This window comes from Salarias fasciatus, unplaced genomic scaffold (genome assembly GCF_902148845.1).
Source record: "Salarias fasciatus unplaced genomic scaffold, fSalaFa1.1, whole genome shotgun sequence".
In the NCBI taxonomy this organism is placed as follows: Eukaryota; Metazoa; Chordata; class Actinopteri; order Blenniiformes; family Blenniidae; genus Salarias; species Salarias fasciatus.
In genome coordinates this window covers 341,749-367,844 of record NW_021941373.1, presented here as the reverse complement: position 1 = coordinate 367,844, position 26,096 = coordinate 341,749, and the positions used below count along the sequence as shown (strand labels likewise).

Here is a 26,096-nt window from a genome sequence, read left to right as displayed (position 1 = left end):
ATGCTCAGAACCCATCCCCAGATTTGGAAAAACAACGTCTTAAACTCAAGACTGAATACGATTTGATTACATCCTACTATTTTGAAAATTTGTTAATAAAAAATAGAAGTGTGGTGTATGAACATGGAGATGAGGTGGGAGAAATTTTGCCCAGAAAGCTGAGAAGCACCAGGGCTAAATAGTTTATTACTGTTGGTCCGTTTGCAAGATGGAACTATTCTTACTGATCAAATGGGTATAAACGAAGCATTTAGGGACTTTTATGCAAATCTCTACTCTGCTTGTGACCCCGGTTTGAGCCTGATTGAAGACTGAATTTCATGATTTGATTTGATTTGATTTGATTTATTTATTTCAATCATTAAAATAAAACAAAAGGTGAATGCAACATACTTGCATCTACACACTTCAGCGCAGATGTAATAAATGACAAGGTACAAAAAGAAGCAAAAGCTTATAATATCTCCCCCTTTGGTCCTCCCCTTACTTACTTTAGAGCAGATTGCTTCTTTGGACAAACCAATAACAGAAAAAGAAGTCTGCAATGCCATCAAACTATTAAAAACTAAAACTTCCCCAGGCCTGAACGGCTTCACTAGGGTTGCCAACTCCCAGAGATTGAAATAAGGAACGCCTCTCGCGGGCAGCTGAAAAAAACTGGGTTTTTGGGGGGTGAAAAACGCATATATAACAGCATTTTGCCACAGTTATACCTATTACAGACTGTAAAAACACATTAGGCTACTGCATTACACCTACAGTAGCAAGATTGCAATAACTCATGATCAGCTTGATCAGTTTGTGTTTGAGGCCTGCAGTGAGACAGTTATCATTCCAGTATCATCATCATGGACAGCAGCTCTCAGCCACTGCACCGGACGGTAGAGGAGCTCAGCAGCTCCTTCAGAGGAGACTGAGACCCTCAGAGCAGGAAGGAGCGACCACAGGTCTCTCATCCCCACCGCTGTCAGACTGTACAATTCTACTGTGTGGAATACAAATTCTCGTATGTGCAATAATCCTGAACATTATAATATCCTGCACCCCCCCATAAGAAATTCAGCGACACTTTATCATCCATTCACTCTGCTGTATCCATTCACTCCGCTAAAACATATTGTACATATTATATATCATACTGTATAGTTATATATTGCATCATATATTGCATATTGTATTGTATATATTGCATATAATATATATTTCCTGTTATATTTTTAAGATTCAGGTTGTACATACAGTTAAATCTTCATTGTCTTAAGCTTCTATTGTCAATCCTAGTATGATTTGCACTATAACTTGTTAATTATTGCACCATTCATTAGTTTTGCACCCTGCTGTGGGTTCTATGAGCCTATACACCTGTACATTTCTCCACTGTGAGATTAATAAAGTCTTCTATTCCTATTCTATTCTATATTTATTGCTAAATGTGCAAAATAACATCAAACAGCTGCTGTCTCTTCTGGATTTTAACATGTTCTTTTTTTATTTTCAAGTAAAAAAGTGCAAAATCAAAACTGAAAAAACTTCTGAACAAAAAAAACAACAAGGTTCCGTTTCTAAACTGAAAACACTCCACAGTCTGGAGCAGCAGACACAAATCAATGAACTTAAACATGATATATCTGATATGGAAATGGCACAAACTGACATGTCTCTGGAAGCCATGCTGCGCTGCTTTAATGTTTTGATTTACTTCTTCCCATGCGCTCTGTGACCAAACTGACTACTGGCCAATGAGCTGCCGTAGCCTCCGAGGAACGGTCTTTTTTTGACCAATGAGATAAGAGTGATTCTGTGTTGTCGAGCCATCTCTGTCAGCTCATTGGTCACAGAACGTCAGAGAGCCGGTGAACGATTTACCGTAAGTTTTAAAAAAAAAGCGCATGTTTCATTGCTCACATTATGACTCTCACAAAAATACGGAACAAAGTGCGTTCCTTTTTAGCTCAATATGGAACGCACACTTTTACATCCAAATACGGAACGATTCCATTTTTCAAGGAACGGTTGGCAACTCTAGGCTTCACCAACGAATTCTACCTGGCCTTTAGTGAACAACTATCCCTGATCTTGACCAAACTATATGCCGAATCCTTTACATCTGGCCAACTTCCTTCCACTCTCAACCAAGCATGCATCACGCTTCTATTAAAAAACGGGAAGGACCCATTTGACTGTGTCTCATACTGGCCAATCTCATTACTGTATTCGGACTATAGAATGTTGACGGAGATTCTTTCTGTCCATCTTGAAGAGATTCTGCCTTGTATTATATCTCCAGACCAAACAGGTTTTGTAAAACAGAGACCAATCTTTTTCAATATTAGACAACTCGTAAACATAATGTATTCTCCTTGCCAGTCCACCTCAGAATGCATTCTCTCTATGGATGCAGAGAAGGCATTTGACAGGGTTGAATGGACATACGTTTTTCAAACCCTGGTCAAATTTGGGTTCGGGGCGTCTTTCATTGCTTGGATCCGGTTGCTGTATTCTTGCCCTTCCGCTGTAGTAGTTACCAACAATCTCTACTTTGTACCTTTTGATTTGGCCCGTGGAACGAGACAAGGCTGTCCCCTCAGTCCAATGCTATTCGTCTTAGCTATCGAGTCGCTTGCAATAACCATAAGATCCAGTCGCGCTATCACGGGTATTCTTAGGGGCAATACAGAACATAAGTTGTCTTAGTATGCAGACGACCTTCTCCTGTATGTGTCAAAAGCTGAGTCTGCCATCCCTCATATAATTACAACTTTAATTAAATTTGGGGAGGTTTCAGGTTATAAATTTACAAAAAAGTGAACTAATGCCTTTCAATCTGACTACTTAAATGTTAATACAGACTCAGGTCCCTTTTAAAGTCGCTTGAGATGAATTTACCTATCTTGGTATTGTCATGACGAAAACATTTTCAGATCTGTTCTGAAAGAATTATGGAAACCTTTTGAATCAGACTAAACTGGATCTTACATCTTGGTCTTCTCTACCGATCTCTCTTATAGGCAGGATTAATTCAATCAATATGGTCATTCTTCCAAGGTACCTCTATTTATTTATTTCAATGTTTGCCGATATTTATTCCAGGTAGCTTCTTTAAAAAAAATGGATGGTACATTATCCTGGTTTATCTGTAATGGTAAAAATCCTCGTCTGCGCAGGGTTTTTTTTTTTTTTTTTTTTTTTTCGCAAAAACCTAAACAAAATGGGGGCTTGGCTCTGGCAAACTTTCAAACGTACTACTGGGCTGCAAATTTGCATTGCATGATGTTCTGGAAGAACTGTGCCTCATGAAAGTGAAAGTCTTTCCTTAGCATGGAAAGACTTTTTAGTAAACTGGCAAACCTTTCTGCCCTTTTGGCTGCACCCAATGCCAGTAAAGGTGTCTACTGTTCCAGACACAAGCTTAGTAGTTAACAATCACTTAAAATCTATTCGCAGTTTAGAAAACATTATAAATTACTGCAAGGTGGGCTTTTTGGATCAATAGCTGACAACCACCTATTCCAACCATCTGTGCAAGACAATGCATTTACCACTTGGCATGGGAGGGAAATTAAACCTACAGCTGACCTTTATACGAGGGTGTACCCAAAAAAAAAAACCGGAATTTGGTCAGAAAACAATAATAATAATGAGTTCCGACTTCTGGCTGTCAGATGTGCTGCAGGTAAGCCTCATGCACATCTGTGAGAAATCCGAGCTCCGAGAGTGACACTGACGCCTGTCAGGAGCTATTTATAGCAACAGAGTGCAGAGGCGATCTGCGATTTTTTCCAAAACGGCGACATTGACTGGGAAGCCAAGAGCAACCCGCAAACATTAAATTCTGCTTTTTGCTGGGAAAAAACAGCAGCAGAAACACTCAGCTTGTTGCAGCAAGCCTACAAGGATGCTGCTCTGGGGAAGACTCAGGTCCATGAGTGGTTCAGGTGGTTTAAAAAGGGCCAGATGTCCGTGCGTCAGGTTCGCTCAGCCGTGAAAACAATGCTGAGCTGCTTCTTGGCTGTCCAGGGTCTCGTCCACAGCGAGTCTGTCCCTCCAGGTCAGACTGTAAACCAGGACTACTACAGGAAGTCCTCAGACGCTCCGTGAGGATGTGAGGAGGAAGCGGAGCGTCGTGGCGGAGTGGAGCCGGTTGATCCACCACCACAGAGCGCCAGCGGACACGGCGCTGCGCCTCACGCAGTTTCTGGAGAAGAATGAGATGAATCTCCTCTCCCATCCGCCTGATTCGCCAGATGTAGCCTTGAGTGACTTTTTCTTGGTCCCCAAGTTGAAGAAGGAGCTGAAGGGACGACGGTTTGCAGATGTGGAGGAGGTGACAGAAAAATCGCAGCCGGCAAAAAATGGCACAATTACGCACGGGTCTGACGACGCATTCGTGAAGTGGGAGACACGGCTGGAGCGCTGCATTAATGCGGATGGAGACTATTTTGAAGGCGACGGTGGTGTTTTATTTTGAAATGTCATAAATAAAAAGTTATGGTCAAATTCCATTTTTTTTTTGGGTACACCCTCGTATTGCAGGAGAGTTTGCATCTTTTGAACAACTGGCGCGCAAATTCACTTTGCCAGCTTCAAACTTCTTCAGATACTTACAGGTTAGGCATTTTATGAAGGGTACTGTATCTGAATTTCCACAAAAAACCGGTCAAGGGGGTACTGGACTGCATTTTTGAGTTTGATATCAAAAAAAGCGGGCTATCTCTTTTGTAATCAAGCAATTAGATTGTCTCTCTGTTATAAATTCCTACTTGCAACATACTTGGAGTACAGATCTTCAGATGCAGATAGATGATGACTTGTGGGCAGATATGTTGAAACAGATTAATTCTTCTATGTTTTATTTATTTTATTTATTTATTTATTTATTTGATAGGGACAGTGCACATTAATAAACATCTGCATTGCCAAAACAAAACAGGCGTAAATATGCCGGATTATAGCCACAAGGCTAATTTACATCCGTAGTCCCTGGGCAGATATGAGAAAAAAGGAACACAATTAGTACAAAAGAGAACATGTTCAAAATAGAATCAGTGATTACAAGACTGGTTTGCTTTAAGCCACACTTTGAGCTGAGCTCTGAAAAGAGGAAAAGTGGATCATTCTCTGACAGTGAGGGGGAGACCGTTCCAGATCTTACTGGCCTTCACAGACAGAGCATTTTGTCCAAAAGCAGTTCTTCTGAATGGCACCTCACAGTTGCCCCTAGAGGTGGAATGCGTCCTTGCACCAGTCTTTATTTTAAAATAGTCCAACAGTGGAGGGGGTGCCAGTCCATGAAACACTTTATACATAAAACATGCTGATTTGAAATGCTTAAAATTCTCTAAACTCAGGAAGTTGTGCTTTTGTAAAACATCACAGATATGGTGGGATCTCGGTTTTTTGTCAAAAACTTTTAATGAATTTTTATAAAGAGATTCTATAGATTTTGAAGTACCCACACTCGTCAACGACCACGTGTGCACGACATTCATTGATTCAGTTCAAAATTGTGCATTGGTTACACTTATCCAAATCTAAATTGGCGAAAATGTTTCCACAAATAGACTCCACATGTGATAGATGTAAAGTCTTTCATGCTACCGTGCTCCATATGTTTTGGTCGTGCTCTGGTCTTGTGAGCTACTGGAGGAGAATATTTGAGGCATTATCCACAGTATTCCTCTTAATCCTGTCATTGCTCTATTTGGTGTCATACAAAGAGGGGCCTTACCTAGAGGAGCACAGCTCCCAGTGGATGGACGAAAGGCTATTGCCTTTGCCACTTTGTTAGCACGCCGTCTCAGCCTCTTAAAATGGAAAGATCCTGTCCCTCCATCTGTGGCTCATTGGATCTGAGAGATTATCTAACCTCCGTTTGGAAAAGATCAGATATGCAGTGTGTGGATCACAGCAGAAATTTTTGAAGGTTTGGAAATCCTTTTTTGCTTTCTTTGACAAACCAACGACACTGGTATAGCCCTTGATGGCTGCTTTTTATTGTTGTATTGTACTCATACAGTTTGTATCTGACTTAGGGTATTTTCACACCTACCCACTCTAGCTCGACCTAACAGAGTTTTTGGACCGAGTACGGCACAACTGGGCTGGTGTGAAAGCGCCATACGCTCTAGTTGTCGCTCTAACTCGCCCATTCCAAGAGCGGTTGAATGGGGTGGTCTCGGAGCGGCTTGGGTTGACCTGGGATGCGGCGCGGCAGATGTGTGAAAGCGCATCGGCTTTAGCTCGACCCACAGTCTGCAACTTTAAGAACTACGCAGGCACCCGTAGTCACCCCCGAAAAGTGATCACATGTCAAAATGGCTGAAAGAAGAAGGGCGACTTTGTAGGGAAACCTGGAGCAGTGAAGAAATTAACACCTTTCTGAATATATGGAAAGAAGAGTTTGTGGACAATCAACTCTCAAGTACACACAGGAACATTAACGTGTACAACACTTTCAGTAAGCTGCTGAAAGAAAGGGGCTTTAATCACTCCACAGAACAGTGTCGAATATAAGTAAAAAAGTTGAAGGCAGACTCCATCAAAATCCGTGACGAACTGCAAAAAACCGGGAGTCATGGGTCGGAGAAGGACAAATTGCCCTGGTATGACCAGCTCCACGAAATACTGGGGGGTAAACCTGTTGTCGACCCTATTGATGTGGTGGAGTCCAGCTCATCACACAGGCCTACAACTCCATCTACTGATGACAACACTGCTTCTACAGTCAATCGTGAGTTTTTGTGTTTGATCTTTAGAATTGCCTATTGTATAAGTCATCAGGGGATAAATGGCTGTTACATTAAAAAAAAAAAAAGTATATATTTTCTATGTAGGTCTACTTTGACTTTACCTTCCCTACTCTTTCCAATTCTTCATGTCTTTTCTCCATCTCTCTTTTGTTCTGTCCTGCCATATAGATCAAGTGTGAAGGGACCAGTCAGGATGTAGGCTATAATAATTACTGTTTGCATAAATATGACACATTAAACATTACTTTTTCTTCACAGATCCAGGTGAAGAGTCAGCCGACAACACTGGTGAGGCAGAGTGTGGTTCCTCAGCACCAAACACAAGCGAAATAAACAGTGGAGGGTCAAACATTGGGGGAAGGCTTCCTATTCCTGGTTCTGAAGCTCGCAAACGAAAAAATAAATTAAAAAACGTAACAGAAGTTGGAATTCAGGAATATATGGAAGACACCAAAAAAATGATGAAAGACATTTGTGAAACGGAGAAGAAGCAGTTGGCTGAGGAGACCGCTGCTTTAAAAGAGTTGGTTCAGGTATGTGGTTTTTGACTTTACCATTGCTATAGTGGATAAAATACTTCTCCCCATTCATTTTGTTATCTTACATCAGGCTCAAAGGGACAGTGAAGAGACACGATTCCAGGCTATAAAGGACCAGTTTCAGTCCATTAACCAGATGCTCATACAACTAATGGGCACAACTGCATCTGCACTGAATCCTGCTCCATCTTCCCATCCCTCGTCTGCATCACCCTGGACCACAACACCACCACCACCAAGCTCCTATGGCTGGTCCTTGGCACGTCAGTACCCTCCACTGCTGGTGAATTCTCCACCACAACTGCAAATGCCTCCCGCACCATGTCCTACTGTCCAACAAGAAGTTTGTTCTTCATCTGCACCTGGTCAGCTGCTAATGAACACTCCACCAGCACGTCATACTTTCCAGCATCAGCTGCATTCCACATCACCTTCTGTCCAGCTGCCAATACCTTCTATGCCTGTCGATCCACCTGTGAGTCTGCTACCAGGTCCTGTCCAGCTACAAGGGCTCCCTGCCCAGCAGCTCCCTTCCCAGCAGCCTGACCCCGAAGATGACAACAGCAGCACAATCATTCGCGAGGCCTTTGATGTTATCAATCCACAACACTTTTACAAATTTCAGTAGTTTTGTGTGTGTTTTTATGGAGAACTGTACACCTTCAATAGCTTGTTCAGTTTGCTAAGGTACAGTTTTAAAGAGTGATGTTTAAATAGAAAAGGCTCAATTTTGTTTTCATCTACCTCTTGCCAGTTAAGGCTCATTGCACGTGTAGAGATGTTTACCACCATTCAAAATGTGTGAAGTTACTGTTTTTAAGAATAATGTAGATTTTTTGTTATATTTATCGAAAAATGTTCTTATTGCCTACCTCTTGTCCTGATAGCAGGTTAAGGGATGTTGCATGTTTATATCTGTTTATCGCTATTTACATTTTGTTATGAGTGATGTCTACTTTTTTACAGAAAATGTTAGAATTTCTTCTTGTGTACCACCTCATGATTGCCAGTTACAGCACATTGTACATTTTGCGATGGTTACAATATAAATTTTATTCAGAAATGTTCAAAACATTTACAAAATAAACAGTATTTTCTTGAACAGATTCTTATGCATCAGTTTAAACACTACACAACACTAAACCAAACATAACAAAAAGAAATTGCCCCTTACTTTCGCAGTGCAGAAAAGTATCTGCACAGTGCATCTCTGATTATGTGCTGTTGCTGAGGTCCCTGCTGCCTCCCTTTTCATCTTCCTCCTCACCTTCCTCAACTTCTCTTTCCATGTATTCCTCGTTGTGAACTTCACAGAAGTTGTGCAGAACACAGCAAGCAGACACTATCTGGCTAATAAAAGTGATGTGGGTCTCATTTAATTTCAGAATACAACGAAATCTGCCTTTGAGTCGGCCATACGCTCATTCCTCCGCCATGCGACATGATGAAAGTTTGCAGTTGAAGTTCAGTTGGTGGGGTGTAACTCCAGGTCCTTCTTGGTATGGTTTCATGAGCCATGTTGATGGCCGAGTCCCCCAGGAGTAAAACTGGCAAATCAACCCCTTCAAATCTTTCAGTCCAGTTGGGAAAAGTGTGCCAGCATTTCCACGTTCACACAGTGAGGAGAGAGCATAAACACTGGCATCATGTGCATTATGTCCCAAAACCTTAGCCTATGATCCACTACACCCTGTAAGATAATTGAATAATCTCCTTTTCGATGATAACAATCAGCTGAGTTATTACTCGGAGCCCTCATCTTGATGTGAGTCCCATCAATACACCCCCCGACCTGGGGCAACCTCCACCTGTCTCGAAAACATGGCACAATCTCTCTGAATTCAGCTGCAGATGGATGCTTGATGTACTTGGGCCGCATGACAACACTGATAGCTGTTATAACCTCCTGGGTGATCTGGCAGCATGTTGATAACCCCACACCAAACAGCTGTGCAATGGATCTGTACTCAAGGTTGGTTACTATTCTCCAAAGACAAATAGCCACACGAGCCTCAACAGGCAGTGCTGCTCTATATTTTGTGTTCCTCCGTGTAAGCCAGGGTTGGAGAGTTTAACTAGAGGTATATGAAATCCGTTTCATTTTTTTCCCAGTTCCATTTTATTTTTTCCCAAATTCCCAAAAGTTTTTTCCGTTTCAATATTTCAGAATTTGGTATTTTGCTTTTTATGCTCATTTTTACCATAAAAAAGTGTCTGGTAAGTGGAAATGAATAAATGTCCACAATTTAATAGGATATAACAGTCCATTTAATGTTTAAAGTGCTGCAACAAAGAAATACTTTTCAATTAAATTTTAAAGAGAAATAATAAACAATAATGTAAATAATAATAAACACTCCACCGTGGCATGTGTCTTTGCGAGTCCAGTCCACAGTTTGTTGACAGCATTTACAAAAAAGCTTTTCCCCTGAGGCATAAAAGTCCATGTACTGTTCTGCTCTGCCCAAGGCTCGTTCGGTGTTTATTTATTGTGTACAACATAGGCTACTGTAATGTTAAACATGCATTTATGTGGGGCGTCAAAATGCCTTGACAAATTATAAAATGGGCATAACTTAGCGTTACAAATGCCCACATTTTCAACTTTACTGGGTATGTTACTGGGCTGTTCGCCGATATCTGCATAAGATGAGGACTTCACAGTTCAACAGAGTCAGTCTTTGCCTCGCTCTGGTTTGTCTGGAAACCCGCATCCGCCTCCTCCAGTGCATCAAAACATTGTTCTCGACTCTCAACGACTCGTTTTGAAACCTTGAGATTCGCTGCCATTGACAGAGAAAAACAATATATAACAGTAAAGCAAGTGCCAATAGCAGCAAATGGCATTGCTGCTCCCTCTCCATTGTTCACGTGTTCGTGTTTACTATTAGCAAGGCTAATAATTTTGGTTTTACGCTAACTTCCACCTGGTTGTCATGGAAACCCCACACTTCTGTTGTTTAGAGCGGCCACTCCGCGTGGTCATGAAAAGCATATGTGAAAAAGGACCGCATTAGTTGAAAATTGAAACATTTTATTTTTTTGACTGGTGCAACTGCCTTTGGCTCGACCCAAATATATGTCAAAATAACCTTAAGTGCAATTGTTGTAATTTATATTAATCTGCAGTGCGACATCTCTGCATTTTGAATTGTATATGTCATAATGGTGACAGCAGGGGTGGGTGGGGGAATTGTTTTTTCTTTTTCTTTCTTTTTGTTTTGTATTAATGGAAACATTTAATAAATGTATTTAAACTATTTGTAATTGGTACAATCTTTGGTATAAATCTCTAAAAATGTTATTGATCTTGTCTGGGTCATGGCTGATGTTTCCTTCTGAGTCTTTAACAGCTGAGATTATATTTTCCTCTTTATTTGTTTTTAACTGATTCGCCAGGAATCTTCCAGATGTGTTGCTGTTGCAAAGTTCTCTAGACTGAGTTGTTGAATCAAAAATTGTGTTTTTCTTTTTGTTTTTTATCCAAAATTTCATTCAAGTTTCGCTTTCCTTATATCCTTCAGTATGTTCTCTTGTGGGGAGACATGATAAGCCTCCTCCAGCGATTTAATTCTTAATTCCAATTCTAAAGTTCTCGAAGCTTCTTTCTTTTTCTTGTGTGAGGAGAAGGAAATTATTTTTCCCCTCATCACCGCTTTCCCTGCCTCCCAAAGAACACATGCTGAAGTATCTGGCAAGTCGTTATTTTCTAAATATATAGACCATTCTCTTGTTAGATAGCTAATAAACTCTGGATCTTTAAGTAATGATGTATTAAATCTCCAGTTTCTAGTTGGTGGTTTATTCTTTTTATTTCTGAGAGTCAATGTAACTGGTGCATGATCGCTGATGTTAATAGAATGGATTTTGATTTCTGTGATGTCATTCATCAGTGTGCTGCTAGTTAAGAAATAATCTAATCTAGAGTAGGAATGGTGAACTGAAGAGAAGAATGTGTATTCTCTTGCAGTGGGGTGGTGAGAGCGCCAGGCATCGCAAAGACCAAAATCCTTCATGTACTGTTTCACAGTTTCTGAGGATTGCCAGAGTCGTTGACTTCCTGTGGTACTCAGTCTGTCCAATTGTGGGTCAGAAACCATGTTGAAATCCCCTCCTATAATCAATGTGTGACCTGAGTGATCATCCAGTGAGGAGAAGAGGGAGTGAAAGAAGGAGGGGTCGTCAACATTAGGTCCATACACGTTAGCAATGCAGAATTTAACATTCTGGATAGATAATGTGATAATAACAAATCTGCCTTCTGGGTCTATGATTGAGCTTTCAGTCGAAAAGGTAAACCTTCTACTGATAGGTTACTACTCCGCTTTGCCTGGAATTGTAACAGGCTGAGTACACGTGTGGAAACTGTGCTGATGGAAGAAGATCTACTGATGAGTTTGTTAAATGAGTTTCCTGTAATAAGACAATGTCTGCCTGTAAATCCTGAAACCGATGGGTAATTTTTAATCTCTTTTCCCTTGTACCAGCTCCACGAATATTCTAGGAGATGAAATTTATAGTGTTCATAACTGGACAGCTAGAATAAGTGTTATATGCATATCACCAAGCCTGGTGTCTGAATGGAGCCCACTGTTTACTCCTGTGCACACATGCATGTCAGCTGAGTGTGCGTTCTGAATCTGTCTATCAACATTTTTTAAGCGCACATGAAACTGTGCAGTATTAATGTGTGTCACTAAGCCGATGTCCCGGTGCGCCCCGTGTGTCGGGTTGCTATGGTAACGGGTGCCACCATGAACCGTTAGAGGGTGAGAGTGAGGGAGAGTGAAGATGAAAAAGAGAAAACGTGAAAAAAGAAACAAATACTTGTATAAACACATCCACAGTGAGCAGTGCAGTAGAGACAGGCAGTGACTTACTATTAATTATTTTATGGCTATTTTATGTATTAATATTACAAATTTGTTATGGAAAAGTGGAGGGACAGCACCTGAGATCAGTAGAGCCACAGACTGATCCTACCATCCAAAAGAGACTGAAAAAAAATCCAGGACCACGGGGACTGGGCAAAGCCCAGGAAAGCCGTTGCACTACTGTGCAAACAACTTCCACCTATAGCAATACTGCAGCCTGGTCGATGGCGCCCTAGCATTCCAGATGGTCTGCCTGACAGGCTCTGTACAGCTGCTCAGCATCGACTTTGGCCCCTTGGTAGCCAGGTGCATAGACAGAGATGGTGAGGGCAGGGGTGCCAAACCCGGCCCCCGTGCTGAGATAGCAGATTCCTCAGGCTGGGGAGGTGCCATGGTCTGCCTGTGTAGCAGGGGATACCAAGTCCATGCCATCCAGTAGGGTTTCACCTGCCCCAGCATGTGACCCTCCTGAAGAACTCTCAGGAGCATTGGTCAAAGCAGAGGGAGCAGTGGAAACACATAAAGAACAACCCCTGGCCAGGAGTGCTCCAGTGCGTCCCCTACAGTTCACTCTAACGGGATAGGGAGTCTGCCAGCTGATTGAGGTTCCCCAGTAAGTACACAGCCCACAGGCAGGTCAGATGGGGGGCCACCCACCGAAGTACAAGCTGACGAGCAGACCTTGTGCCGCCCTGGTGGTTGATGTAGATGATGGCTGAGGTGTTGTCTGACCACACGACCACATGCCCTCTCCTCAGATACAGCAGGAAGTGCCGGAGGCCAGATGCACTGCCCGCAGCTCTAGCGCAACAATGTGATCTGCGCTGTCCTCTACAGACCACCATGCCCGCACTGTTCTGTGCTGCCAGACGGCATCCCACCCCATGTAGACTAGAGGCAAAATCTGAAAAGGGGCCTAGAAATCACTTTAGGGAGTACGGAATGTTAGGCGCCGACATTCACTGAACTGTTAAAGTGATCCAAACAGAAGATTTTTCAGGTGGATATCCATTGAATTAGGCTTTTATTAATTTTGTAGAGCAAAAACGAAATGGCCGCTATGGTCAAAAATACAGAATTATAACATGACACAGCTTTGTATGTATTTAAGATATAGGTTAAGACAGGTTATGAAATTTGCTGTCGTTGAAGATATTATCACATGTGATGCATGGTGAACTTAGTTCAGATAGATTCCCATATTTTTATACATTTAATATGATTTTATTATTACTTTGTAGCCAAATCAAAGATGAACACCATTATGAAAACATTTAATTATAACAAAATCAGCGATCTTTTTATTTGTGATGATATCATGAAATTTTGAAGATGCTCTCATGCTACAATAACAAAAAAGCCCCAGTGGGCAACGGACATGGCGGGTGGTAGCATGCGGCCGCTAGCACATAGCCAGGGAGCTCGGCTGAGCGGCTGATCAGTGATGTATGTTGTGGGCAGGAGGCACAGGCTCCTCGTGCACCGGCCATTACGTGCGTCTGATCACGCGCATCCCCACTCTGGCAGATGGCAGCTGGCAGACAGGCGGAGGAGCTGCCGTGCTCCTCCTCCTGCTTGCAGCTTTCTTCTAGCCTCTGTATTTGTGTGCAGGCCAGGTGCGGATCACTGTTTTCTGAAGCTGGGTGCCCCCTCACTGCCACAGTCGGGGAGGCGGCACCGTGTTCTGCCTGAGCGGTGGCATAACTGTTCGTTCTTGGTGCTAATCAGCGGGTGTTGCTGTGCGGCTGGCATTCCAGCCTGCTGCCCGGTCCTTTACCCACACTCGTTGCTCAGTGTCGGTGGGACCGGTGGCGGCTGATGGAAGAGAGGGCTGCTGCCCCTCTCCTCGATGTGCCTCGGCCGGCTTGCTGGCCGGTAATTGAGGTTGGTTGTGCAGGTGACACAAGCCTCCTCCCTCAGCTTCTCGATGCTGCTGCTTCTTCTGGCCTGGTACTGCTCCAATGGCAGAGTGACGAGGGTGCCGCTGGGTGGCTGTCCCCTCTCTCAAGCACGGCCCCAGGCTGGCTTTCATGGGCTTAGTAGTACGGCGTGCACCCTGTGGGTGGCATATGCCACCCTCCCCTTGCTTATCGCATTGCCGTTGTGTCGACCTGTTGTGTGCACCCACCGTTCCGGCGGGTGGCACTGTGAGGGAGGCGGACAGAGTAGGAGGGCACTGAGGGCACTCCACCTGGGGGTGGCTCTCTGAGCTGCTAGCCCAGCAATTTGCACAGCACCCCCCACTCTAGTGGGTGGCACTGCTATGGGAGCTGATGGAGGCAGGGGCTGCTGGGCAGCCATGTGGCTGCTCCCTCTCCTGGATGTGGCTCCGCTACTTTGCTGGCATGGTGATGTTGCATTGGCTGTGCAGGTGGCATATGCCCCCTTCCCTCAGCTTCTCACACTGGCCCGTCTTGTCCTACCGGGCCGCACTCTTGGTGTCGGCCTGGAGCCTGTAGCTGGTGACGACCGTTCCCCCAGGCTTTGTACAGACCCTGCTATTATGGTCGGCGACCTGTTTGGCCAGCCTGCAGATTGTGTACCTGTAGGGGCTTCAAGGCGCTGGCGGACGCCCTCTCCTGTTGGACTCCCCCACCAGGGGTGTGGTGCCTCCATAGGGGAGATGTGCATTTGGGGTGGCTTACGGAAGCGACCCACTGTCCGTGGTGTGAGCTTGGTTTCCTCTGCTCCACAGGTTGTTCCTCAGTGGGCCGTGGCGCGTTCTCAGCAGGAGGGATCTGCTGTTTCAGCGTGGAGGCCGGTGGGGCACCCCCGCCCTCGCTATCTCTGTCTCGTCCTGGCGTCTGAGGGGGCCGACTCGCTGCTGAGCAGCTGTTCGGAGCCTGTCAGGTGGACCACCTTGAACGCTAGGGCACCTTCTACCGGCTGTATGATAGCAGGTGGAGGTTGGTTGCACGGTGGTGCAGCGGCCGTGGGAAGGACCCGGTGCTCTGCCCAGTGCCCGTGGTTGTGGATTTCTGCATTCTTTTTGGACGGAACCCAGTCCCCGTTCACCCTGACGGTGTATGTGGCGGCGGTATCTGCCCGCCATACATGAGTTGCAGGATTGCTGCACGATTGGGGGCTACACTCCGGTGTCGGTTCCCTCAGGGGGACTTTGAAGCTCGCCCCCTAGAGCTCCACCGGTGCCTGCCTGGGATCTGCATCCGGTGCTGGTGAGCATGTGTCAGCCTCCCTGTGAGCCACGGGCGGTGGTGGGGCTGCAGTGGGTGTTGCGCAGGATGACGTTCCTGTTGGCCATTACCACGGCGTAGCGTGTGGGGGAGCTGCATGCTCTATTCTCCCGGTCTGCCTCTGTGGCATCTGGATGGGGCGGGCATCATGCTGTAAATGATGCTTCTTTCCTAGGGTGCTGTCGGGGCTGCGAACCTCCAGCCTATGCGACTCACTCGATGTGACCCCCCCCGTCGGATGACACGGGGGGCCGGCAAGGGCTCTTGTGCCCAGCTAGAACTCTGAGATGCTGCATGGCTGCTTGCAGATGTGCCGACATCTGGCCAGCCAGTTGTCTTCTACAGAGGCCCTAGTAAGGGCTCTGCTCTCTCCAGGCAGCGCCTGTCCTACTGGGCTGTGGACGCTGTTCGCCATTCAAGGCTGCAGACCGGCCTCAGCCCGAGGGTATGCATTGCTGCGCCACTAGTGTCCACGTCTTGAGTCACCCTGAAGGGTGTGCCCCTGGATGAGCTATGTGCTGTCGCCAGCTGGTCGACGTTTGGCACCTTTTCCAGGTTCTACAGGTTGGTCGTTGTGTCTCCGCATGCACTGCGGGTGGTACTGGGCCATGCAGAGGCTTCTCAGTGAGGTTGATCTCTGGGATTCCTTGTGACTGAGTTGATATTTATCATTCCAGTGCTTTAAGCACCACCTCTGGCGATCAGTAGGGATGAATTAGAACGAGAGTTACGAATGTAACTACGCTTCTTTGAATCCCGGATGACCGCCAGAGCACTCTGTCACTCGGAATCCTCGTGGTCACGTGAGAAGATTCCGTAGGAGCTGATCCTGTTCAGAAACCTGAACTTATACAGTTCCTGGGTCACCCAGGGGTCACGAGTGACATTGTTGGTATACATTCTTGAACTTTGCATGCGCGAAGGGAACATTCCAGTGCTTTAAGCACCTCCTCTAGCTGTCATCTGGGATTCATAGAACCGTAGTTGCATTCGTAACTCTCGTTTTCAACAGATGTTCCTATTTCATTGTCACTTTAAACATTTTGTGTCTCCAAGTCAGGGTCAATCTGAGGTTCAGCAGGACGGACCCATCATCCTGTCAGAGGGACAACAGGTAAGATGAGGAACAGACAGGGAAACAATTCCAGTCAAACTACTGTGGTTATGTCTGCAGGTGCTACAAAAACTTCTGATCCAACATGACTTTCTGATCCCTGACAGTGATCTGATCACAGTGGAGCACATGTGGATGCTGTCTGGGAGGAAAACAAAATGAGAAAATCATCACTGAGGAAGTAAGTCCTCACAGTGATCTCTGAGATCTGAAGCTGGAAACATTTGATTCTCTTGTTGGACCAGTTGTGAGAATGTTCATCAGTTTAACAAAGTAAACAGTGACTGATTGTTGATCAGACTCTGATCTGTGTTTGTGTGTGTGTGTGTGTGTGTGTGTGTGTAGACACACAGTTCAGTTTTCAGGATCCAGCAGGTTGTCTCTGAAGAGTGACTGGTCCAATGATATTCCACCAGACTTCAATGTTGAACCTGGACCTTCAGACACAAAGTAAGGAACTCTTAGTTTCCTTTGATTTCCTCCAAACCAGAGTGAGAGATGTTGAGCTCCCTTTCAGATTCAACTCCAGGATTGTGAAGCAGTGTGAGAGTTAAAACTGGATCGTTGTGTTGTGTTGCTCAGATTAAATGAGTAAAATTATCAATTGAGCAAACAATTAAGAAATGAGGAGCACGTGTTTCCTAGCTAGTACATGCAAGTTAACTGAGGTAGCACATTCATTATCGCTAATTTATCAACACTGAAACTCCTGCAGATACAGATCAACTTCTACATTAGGCTATAGCACATAAATAAAGCAGTTTGAACAGGAATACTCCCTTTTGTCAGGTACACACACTTCTCTAAACAGGAGAAATCTACACAGCTTCTCTGAAGACAGACTGATCAGACCCATTGACAGTGTAAATAATGGACAACGCATGTAGCTCCAGAACATGAAGCCTGCCCAGCAGTGTCAAAAACTTGCAATATATCAGTGTCCACCAGGGGCTGCTCCAAAATAGACAGCAATTCAAAATGAAACATCAATAAAACTAGATCAGCTGAGGTTCTACAGCTCAGTTTTTTTTCCTTTCTTTTTTTTTTTTTTTTAATAGCATGTCATGATCCAGAAGAGAGATCAGGTGGTCCTTCTGAAAATATATTAATATTGAATTTTTTAGAGTGTTAAAGTTTTCATAATGAACTGGTGTGGCTACTTGATTGACAGGTCTGCTCTGGAATGATTGACAGATTCTTCCAGCTGCTATCAGGAGGTTTACATTAAGGAGCTGACTTTAAAATTAAGTTCTCCTATAATTGTTATTTTCCACAGTGACTCAGTTTGTTGACTACTTTTAATTAGTTGTTGATTCATTGTAACCATGACTAGTTCCTGAATTAACTACTCGAAAAGACCCTCAAAGGATTCTGTTATCCAGTTGTTTCTGTAATTTCTGCATTTATATATAATACTAACAATAAATATGTGTTGTGTCCCCCGAAAAAATTCGTTTTTTTCTGAGGTGTTGTGTCCTGAACATGACGCTTGGCCAACTTCAAGCTAGCAATGTGTTTTATCTGGCTCTCGTCGGATTCTGCTTCGTTTTGGAGCCAGGTTGCTTCGTCCCTCCTTATACAGCCTCAGGCTCAGCGCTTCGCTTGCTAACCACAACTGAACCAGCAGTTATCATGGCTCGGTTTGGAAATCCACAGGCTTTTCTGATATCAGAAACAAAGGGGTGACGTCACCAGTGGTTGTCACTCGATCAGAGTCCACCCTCTCTTCAAGGGCCGGTGAAAGCACTCAATCAGTAAAAATGAACACTTAGAAACTGAACTCAAGGGCTTTCCTACAAGTGTTGTCATGGAGATGAGGTTCAGTTCACAGACAGTTGGTCAGAGAACAGCTGTGACAGAAAGTAGGACTCAGTGGAGGATGGAGGACTTCAACAAATGATTGATTAGCAAGAACTGAGTACAGATTTGAGCAATCGTTGAGCTGAGGACATCAGAGGATTGCCATACAATTATTTTGGCATTTCATGTCTGTAGGGTTGTCCATACAGGAGGAGGGAGCTGAGACCAATGTCTGCACTTCTGAGTGGGACTGAAAACAACTTCTCAAAATGAATGGAAGTCTATTGGGAGGAAAAACTGCACTTCCTTAAAATGAGTATTTTCAGAGAGACCACTTCTTGATACAACAGTGAACAGTTATTTGGGGTAGAAGACCTGGAGCTTTGCTTTGATGAATTACATAGATTGAGTGAGAAATATGGCCTTGATGATAAGAGAGAAACTTTTTGTTTTTAATTTTCCTCAGCAGTCTCTCCACTCCAGCTCACACGAAACACTCTATAAACTATAAAACACTATCATAAACTCCAGTGGCGGACCGTGCATTTCACACTAAGGCCTTCAGAACAGATCGGGCGAGATTTTACTCACCAAAATCCCGATTATTTGAAAACAAAATCCATCCTCCTTTCCTTCCTCAAAAAGAGTTCAACTGCTCTGTCATATAGATTATCCGTGCGTTTCAGTTCCATAAAGCCAGGACTGAAAGTCCAGCTGCCCTGTGGTATTTCTGGTGTAAGTTTTATTTCTCTTCAGGTCTTCTTCTTCTTCTTCTTTGGAATAATTGAGGTAGGCAACCAACAACTTAGGTGCATACCACCCCCTACTGTATCTCTTGGTGAATGTAAATCAGAGGGCCTGGATCTGCTGTTGTTAGAAGCTAGAAGGCGCTGAGTCGCCAACTTGAAATCTGATTGGTTGAAGCAACTGTCTGATTGGTTGAAGCAGCTGTCTGTTTGACGCTTCACTTTACTTCACTGCGCCACCGGAAACGGATAGCGAAGGCCTCGGGCAGATTTCTTTGACCCTAGCAACAGATGATGCCTGAAATCTGATTGGTTAAATGATTTAATATGAAAAAAACATGTCTGGAAGCAGCGCAACCACGGGAAAACTATGAAAGGAACTGGAGCATACCGTTTGGAATCATTTATTAATTATTTATGGACAAAATATAATTTACATCAGTCTGTAATTCAGATACTTTAGGCCAGCAGAGAAGGCTTTGCAGGCCCTGATGGCCCACCACTGATAAACTCCATAAACTGATGAAAATGTGAGAAAAATTAAAGGATCACTGTTTGAAACTGATAGAAGATATGAGAAACATGTTGCTATCTTAAAGTATGGTGGAACCCGACATTGTTAAAAAGGAATGGTTTTATGAGTGTTTTTTACAAAACCCCATCTGCTTTGAATAGGAAATGTTTCAGTTATTTGTGATTTCTGCTGCAACAGTTGCCGTATCATTGACAAAAGTCAGAGGACACTGTCCTTGAAATTTGTGTTTGGTTTGCTGAAAAGCTGAATATCCAAAAGAAAAAATAAAATGTGAATAGTGTTTGTGAAAGTTGTCTTACACCTCACCTAATTCATGGACAGTAATAAGGAGATCATGAAGAAAACACAGTGAGAGCAGAGAGAAACGCTGAGGGAGATCATGAAGAAAACAGTGAAAGCAGAGAGAAATAGTGAGGGACAGCATGAAGACAACACAGTGAGAGCAGAAAGGAAACAGAGAGATTACTGAGCTCAGATATTCAGGACAGAGAGCAGATCTGATGTTTTATTCAACCAGTTCTAATGTTTGCATTTTATTTATTTCGCTGTTGCCATGATCCCATCTTATGACAACCTGTGTGTGTGTGTGTGTGTGTGTGTGTGTGTGTGTGTGTGTGTGTGTGTGTGTGTGTGTGTGTGTGTGCGTTCAGACTCACAGCAGAGTCTTCAGGATCCAGCAGGTTGTCTCTGAAGAGTGACCGGTCCAGACTTGAACCGCCACTCTTCAGTGTTGAACCTGGACCTTCAGACACAAAGTAAGAAACAGTTTCTTTTCTTTTCATCACTTCCAGTGTGTCTTGGTTGTGTTCTGATTAAACAGTGTTCATTAAACTTTTGAAACTGTTGACAGATTTGAATCCAGTAAGAATGGAGACACTTTCTGATTTTTCTGTGTAAAACTGGTAAAAGTGACAGAGTGGCCTGACCACAGCACCAGACCCATTTAAAGGACCATTTCCTGAATGAAAGGGCTCAGAAACCTGATGAGGCCTCGAGTCAGTACTTGGGTCGAGTCCTGGTGGAGGGGTTTCTTCTGTGAACACACAGCAGAGTGGCCTTATAATGAAACTTTACCTAATCAGATATAAACACGTTTTATTCTGATCCAAACGACCCACTCCTGAACAAAAACCCCACGATTTCAGAAACGTGGGGATTTAAAAAGTGACTGCTAATCATGTCAGGCTGTTACTAATAGCTTCTTGTCCACTGCTTTACTCTGGAGTCAGAAATAAAAACAAAGAAATAAGAAATACGGAGAGTAAATCATGCTCAAATACTTTCAAACTGTATTGCAGCTTCCAAACTGTTAACAGTGTTAAACCATCTGAAACTCCTGAAAGAGCTCTTCTCCTTTGAAATGAACACATGAAAGCTGGATTGTGCTTGATGAAGCTTCTGAAGTTAAAAGAAGGTGATTTTATTTTGGAAACATGAAACAAGGCATCACAGCTCAGAACGGAGCCGTCGGCCGCAGCGTCCTTCACTAACACACACACAACAACAACACACACACAATAACAACATAGACGCAACAACAAGCACACAGCAACACACACACCACTGTGAACAAGAAGGCAGAACCCAGAAACAAACCCTGGAACAGCGTCCACAGTCCTTTCTGCTAGCTTAGCTACCACATCAGTGACCTGCTAGCTTAGCTGCTAGCTTAGCTGTTAGCTAGTGCTGATGCTCCAGCATCAGTGGGTGGGACGCCGTCTCACGCTGTGAGAGTCAGACAGAACAGGACAGGCTGTCAGTGACGGACAGTCCACTTCTGAGAGGACATGTCCTTCATATCGTAGCAGCGGCTTGGAGACAAGCTGCTTTTAGGGAGTGAGTCCCTGAAGGCATCAGGGGCTCTTAAGCCTGGTCCATGCTTCACATGTACGCGTTTCCGCGTCCGCTTTGGAAGGTCCGCGCACCACCGATGCGGACGCGCTTTCTCTCATGCTACATTTTGAGCTCAGCTGTGCGCGTCCCATGCAGGCGCGGTAATCCACACAGCCTCGACAAGCTTTTCCGGCACTACAGACTGTTTATCTGCTCCTTTATTACGGATTATTTAGAGAAAATTAAGCACATACATTGTCAGTACATTATCATTAAGTATTAAAGTTTATTTAGCCTTTTTTTCCTGTTTCTGAATCGCGGGGGCGGAGCCGGAGCGATAAGTTACTTTTTCACTTCTGTCTGCAGACCTTCTCCTCCCTCCAGACAGTCTCTCTCTCTTTTCCACTCTTTCGGTGTCTTTAAGTGGAGCCATCAGGCTGGAGCTCCGTCTACTTTCACTTTTACCGTCATGTTAAGTTCGCTATGGCGCTCTGGCGCAGGCGCACACTTCCGCGACCTGCGCGCAATGTGCAACGCGGTCTCAAATTCTGGCTGCTGCGGACCGGTCCGCGCGGACCCTCGCGGACAGGAATTCATGACGATTTTTACGTCACGCGGACCAACGCGCAACGCGCACCCACGCGGACATGTGAAGCATGGACGGGCCTTTAGAGCACAGCAGGTTCTTCACTGACTCAGAGGGTTTCAAACAGGTCCTGGAGGCAGTTCTGGAGGAGCTGGACTCTGACAGGGTCCTGGACCCAGTTCCTGCCTCTGTCAAGCAAGAGCCTCACATCTTCACAATCATCTGACGTTTGGGTCTGCGGGCCATGAGTTGCCCATCACTGTTGTATGAAGAAGTGTGTGACTGATTGACCTGACAGTGCGCGGGGTGGGTGGGTGGGTGGGGGGTGGGGGGTGGGGTGGGCGTGGGGGTCCATGATATATTGTCACAGTTACAGTAACAGCTCAGACAGATTTGATGCAACAACTGATATTTGACCACAGGAGCATCAGCAGCGTTTAAGCGACGATAACAAGAGCAGAGAGACTGGTGAAGTCCATCACTGAGGGGTTTGTGTGTGTGTGTGTGTGTGTGTGTGTGTGTGTGTGTGTGTGTGTGTGTGTGTGTGTGTTCATTCAGTTCCACAGCAGAGTCTTCAGGATCCAGCAGGTTGTCTCTGAAGAGTGACCGGTCCAGACTTGAACCGCCACTCTTCAGTGATGAACCTGGACCTTCAGACACAAAGTAAGAAAGTTTTTGAGATTTCATGGAGAACAGAATTCTTAACTTTCACACACACCTCTGAAATCATGCGGATCCTCCTCTACTCCTGTCCTCAGAGTGTGTGGCTCTCTGACAGTTCTCCTCCACAGAGGACATGGCAGTGGAGGGTCCATCCTGTCCCTGCTTCACCAGACCCTGTCTTCTCTCCATGGTCCTGGGGGACATGAGGACCATGCTTTATGGTTCTCCAGTGTTTTTAACACCATTCAGCCAGGAATCCTGAGAGACTAACTGAGTGTGGAGCCTGATTTCACCAAATGGATTACCAACTACTTGACAGAGAGCCCACTGTTGGAGTTTACATTTATTAATTAGTATTAAGCTACTAAAGTATGGATTACTGAAGGTAACTGATCACCAAGTAATTTTATTCAATTATTAGCTTCAGTAAATTGTCATTTACTAATTATTTACAGATCATTAACTGTGAGTAACTAAGAACAGTCAATTACAGAGTAAAAAAAAAGTTAAGCACAAAAGTGATTTATTTAAAGTCAATTATCAGAGTAAATTGATATTTATTCATTATGAATGTCAATCAGTCATGTAGGAATAAGTAAATCACAGCGATTTAATCATGAAATGATTGATTAATGAGATTTTATTGATCAATCAACTACGGCACAAATGACTAATTTACTGAAAACTGGATCAGATGCAAAAACTGAGCTGAGAAAAAATTAGAATTATTAAATAAGCCATGATGATTTATCAATGAATAATTCTGGGACTCCACCTTGAAGACAAGACTAATTACCAAACTCCAGTCTCCAAAAGAGGAGAAATACTTTAAACTGGTCATTAATCTTTAGAATAAACAGCTGTTTGGATCCTCTGAAGGATTGGTCCTGATGATGAGTGCTCGCTGGGGGATCCACGGGGGGGTCCGCTGGGGGGTCCGCTGAGCGCCCAGCAGCCGCAAGAGTCTCTAGAATTTGAGAGCAAATGCAGACCAGGTTCTGGGTCTGGAGAACGTGGCTGGCTTGGTGGTTCTTTGTGAAGCTTTCCTTGAAGTAAAGGTCCAGGTGGGTTTGGTTCTGGTGCTGCATCCTGAGAGACGGAGGGAGGGCAGTAGCTGCTGGCTGCTATGCAGGAATCCTGATTTGTTTCCTTTGATTTCCTCCAAACCAGAGTGAGAGATGTTGAGCTCCATTTCAGATTCAGCTCCAGGATTGTGAAGCAGTGTGAGAGTTGAAGCTGGATCTTTGTGTTGTGTTGCTCAGAGTAAATGTTGCTTGGTGTCCACAGAGAGAAGAAGAGGACTGATGTGTGTGAGGAGCAGCCAGAAAGATCCAGAAGCGCCGCTGCACTAAGTAAGAGTGGACATGTGTCTGCTGAGGGACTGGTCTGTCTTCGCTGGACTTGTTGTTGTGTTGTAGAGACATGAAAGCTTGTTGTTTGTGTGCAGTGTGATTGTTGTTGTTGTCTGTGAGCAGGTGTGGGTCTGCAGCAGCTTCTAGAAGAACATAAGAAGAGTGTGAGGAGGAGATGTGAACGTGTGACTGAAGGAAGTGATGAAGCAGGAGGAGGAAGCCTCCTCAACAGGATCTACACTGAGCTCCACATCACAGAGGGACTCAGTGAGGAGCTTCAGAGGGAACCTGAGCTGAAGCAGCTGGAGACAGCTTCCAGGAAGGAGAGCCTCCATCACACTGCCATCAGGTGTCAGCACATCTTCAAAGCCTCGGCCCAGCAGCACACACACATCCGAGTGGTTGTGACCAGCGGCGTGGCCGGCAGCGGAAAAACCTTTGCAGTGCACAAGTTCAGTCTGGACTGGGCCGAGGGCCTGGAGAACCAGGATGTGGGGGTGCTGGTGGTGCTCTCCTTCAGGGAGCTGAACCTGCTGGGAGAGCGGCCGTACAGTCTCCTCTCGCTGCTGGCTGTTTTTCATCCCACGCTCCAGAAGCTGACGGCAGAGGAGCTGGCTGTCTGCAAGCTGCTCTTCATCTTTGACGGCCTGGATGAAAGCAGACTTTCTCTGGACTTCAGTAGCAGCCGGCGGCTGCTCGACGTCTCCCAGCAGTCTTCGGTGGGTGAGCTGCTCACTGACCTCATTCGGGGGGATCTGCTGCCCTCGGCTCGGGTCTGGATCACTTCCCGACCGGCGGCGGCCCATCAGATCCCTCCAACATGTGTGGACAGACTGACAGAAGTGCGAGGCTTCACTGACGCCCAGAAGGAGGAGTACTTCAGGAGGAGGCTGAGTGATGAGGAGCTGTGCAGCAGAATCATCTCTCACATCCAGACATCCAGGAGCCTCCACATCATGTGTGGAATCCCAGTCTTCTGCTGGATCACTGCTACAGTTCTGGAGCACATGTTGAGCAGCGAGCAGAGAGGAGAGCTGCCCCAGACCCTGACTGACATGTACTCCCACTTTGTGCTGGTTCAGACACACAGGAAGAAGCTCAAGTACCATGAAGGACCTGAGACGGGTCCACAGGAGCTGACGGAGGCTGACAGGGAGCTTCTTCTGCAGCTGGGCAGGATGGCCTTGGAACATCTGGACAAAGGAAACATCCTGTTCTACCAAGAAGACCTGGAGCAGTGTGGTCTGGATGTGACTGAGGCCTCGCTGTACTCTGGAATCTGTACTCAGATCTTCAAGAGAGAGTCTGTGATCTTCCAGAAAGCCGTCTACAGCTTCGTCCATCTGAGTGTTCAGGAGTTTGTGGCTGCAGTCTTCATGTTCCACTGTTTCACCAGCAGGAAGACAGATGAGCTGAAGACCTTCATTGGAGAGGACTGGGAGCACATGGACTTAAGACCAAAGACTTTTGCTGATAAATTGTCAAAGTTATTCAGAAACAATGACCCTTTTCGATCTCTTGACAACTTCCTGAATGTTGCCCTGCAGAAATCCCTCAGCAGTCAGAACGGCCACCTGGACCTGTTTGTCCGCTTCCTTCATGGCCTCTCTCTGGAATCCAACCAGAGACTCTTAGAAGGTCTGCTAGGTCGGACAAAGAGCAGTCAAAAAACGATCCAGAGAGTCATCAAGAATCTGAAGGAGATCAACAGTAAAGAATTGTCTCCTGACAGAAGCATCAACATCTTCCACTGTCTGATGGAGATGAAGGACCTCTCAGTCCATCAGGACATCCAAGAGTTCCTGAAGTCAGAGAACAGATCAGACAAGGAACTCTCTGAGATCCACTGCTCAGCTCTGGCCTACATGCTGCAGATGTCAGACCAGGTCCTGGAGGAGTTGGACCTGAAGAAGTACAAGACATCAGACGAGGGACGACGGAGATTGATCCCAGCTGTGAAGAACTGCAGGAAGGCTGAGTGAGTTCACATGTCTTCATGATCAATGTCTCAGTGATGTTTGTGGAAAGCTGTAGTTCCTCTGTGGAGATGTTTCTCCATCCTCAGTTGACCCATCTAATTAGCTACCTGAAATGGTTACATGATTATTATT

At 44.9% G+C, this 26,096-nt stretch overlaps 1 long non-coding RNA gene across 3 annotated transcripts in view; it reads left to right on the top strand.

Annotated features, from left to right (window-relative positions):
* Window positions 1–24,142, top strand: part of LOC115384914 (uncharacterized) — a 55,046-nt gene extending 30,904 nt beyond the window's left edge. For 2 of the 3 annotated variants that reach the window (XR_003930994.1, XR_003930992.1), the window contains 5 exons: window positions 16,413–16,470; window positions 16,578–16,651; window positions 16,816–16,920; window positions 22,529–22,633; window positions 23,921–24,142. This is a non-coding gene — a long non-coding RNA (uncharacterized LOC115384914). Of the gene's footprint in view, window positions 1–16,412; window positions 16,471–16,577; window positions 16,652–16,815; window positions 16,921–20,201; window positions 20,262–22,528; window positions 22,634–23,920 lie in introns of those variants that run through there. The other variant, XR_003930993.1, reaches the window with a different exon arrangement.
* The last annotated feature ends 1,954 nt before the right edge of the window (window positions 24,143–26,096 follow it).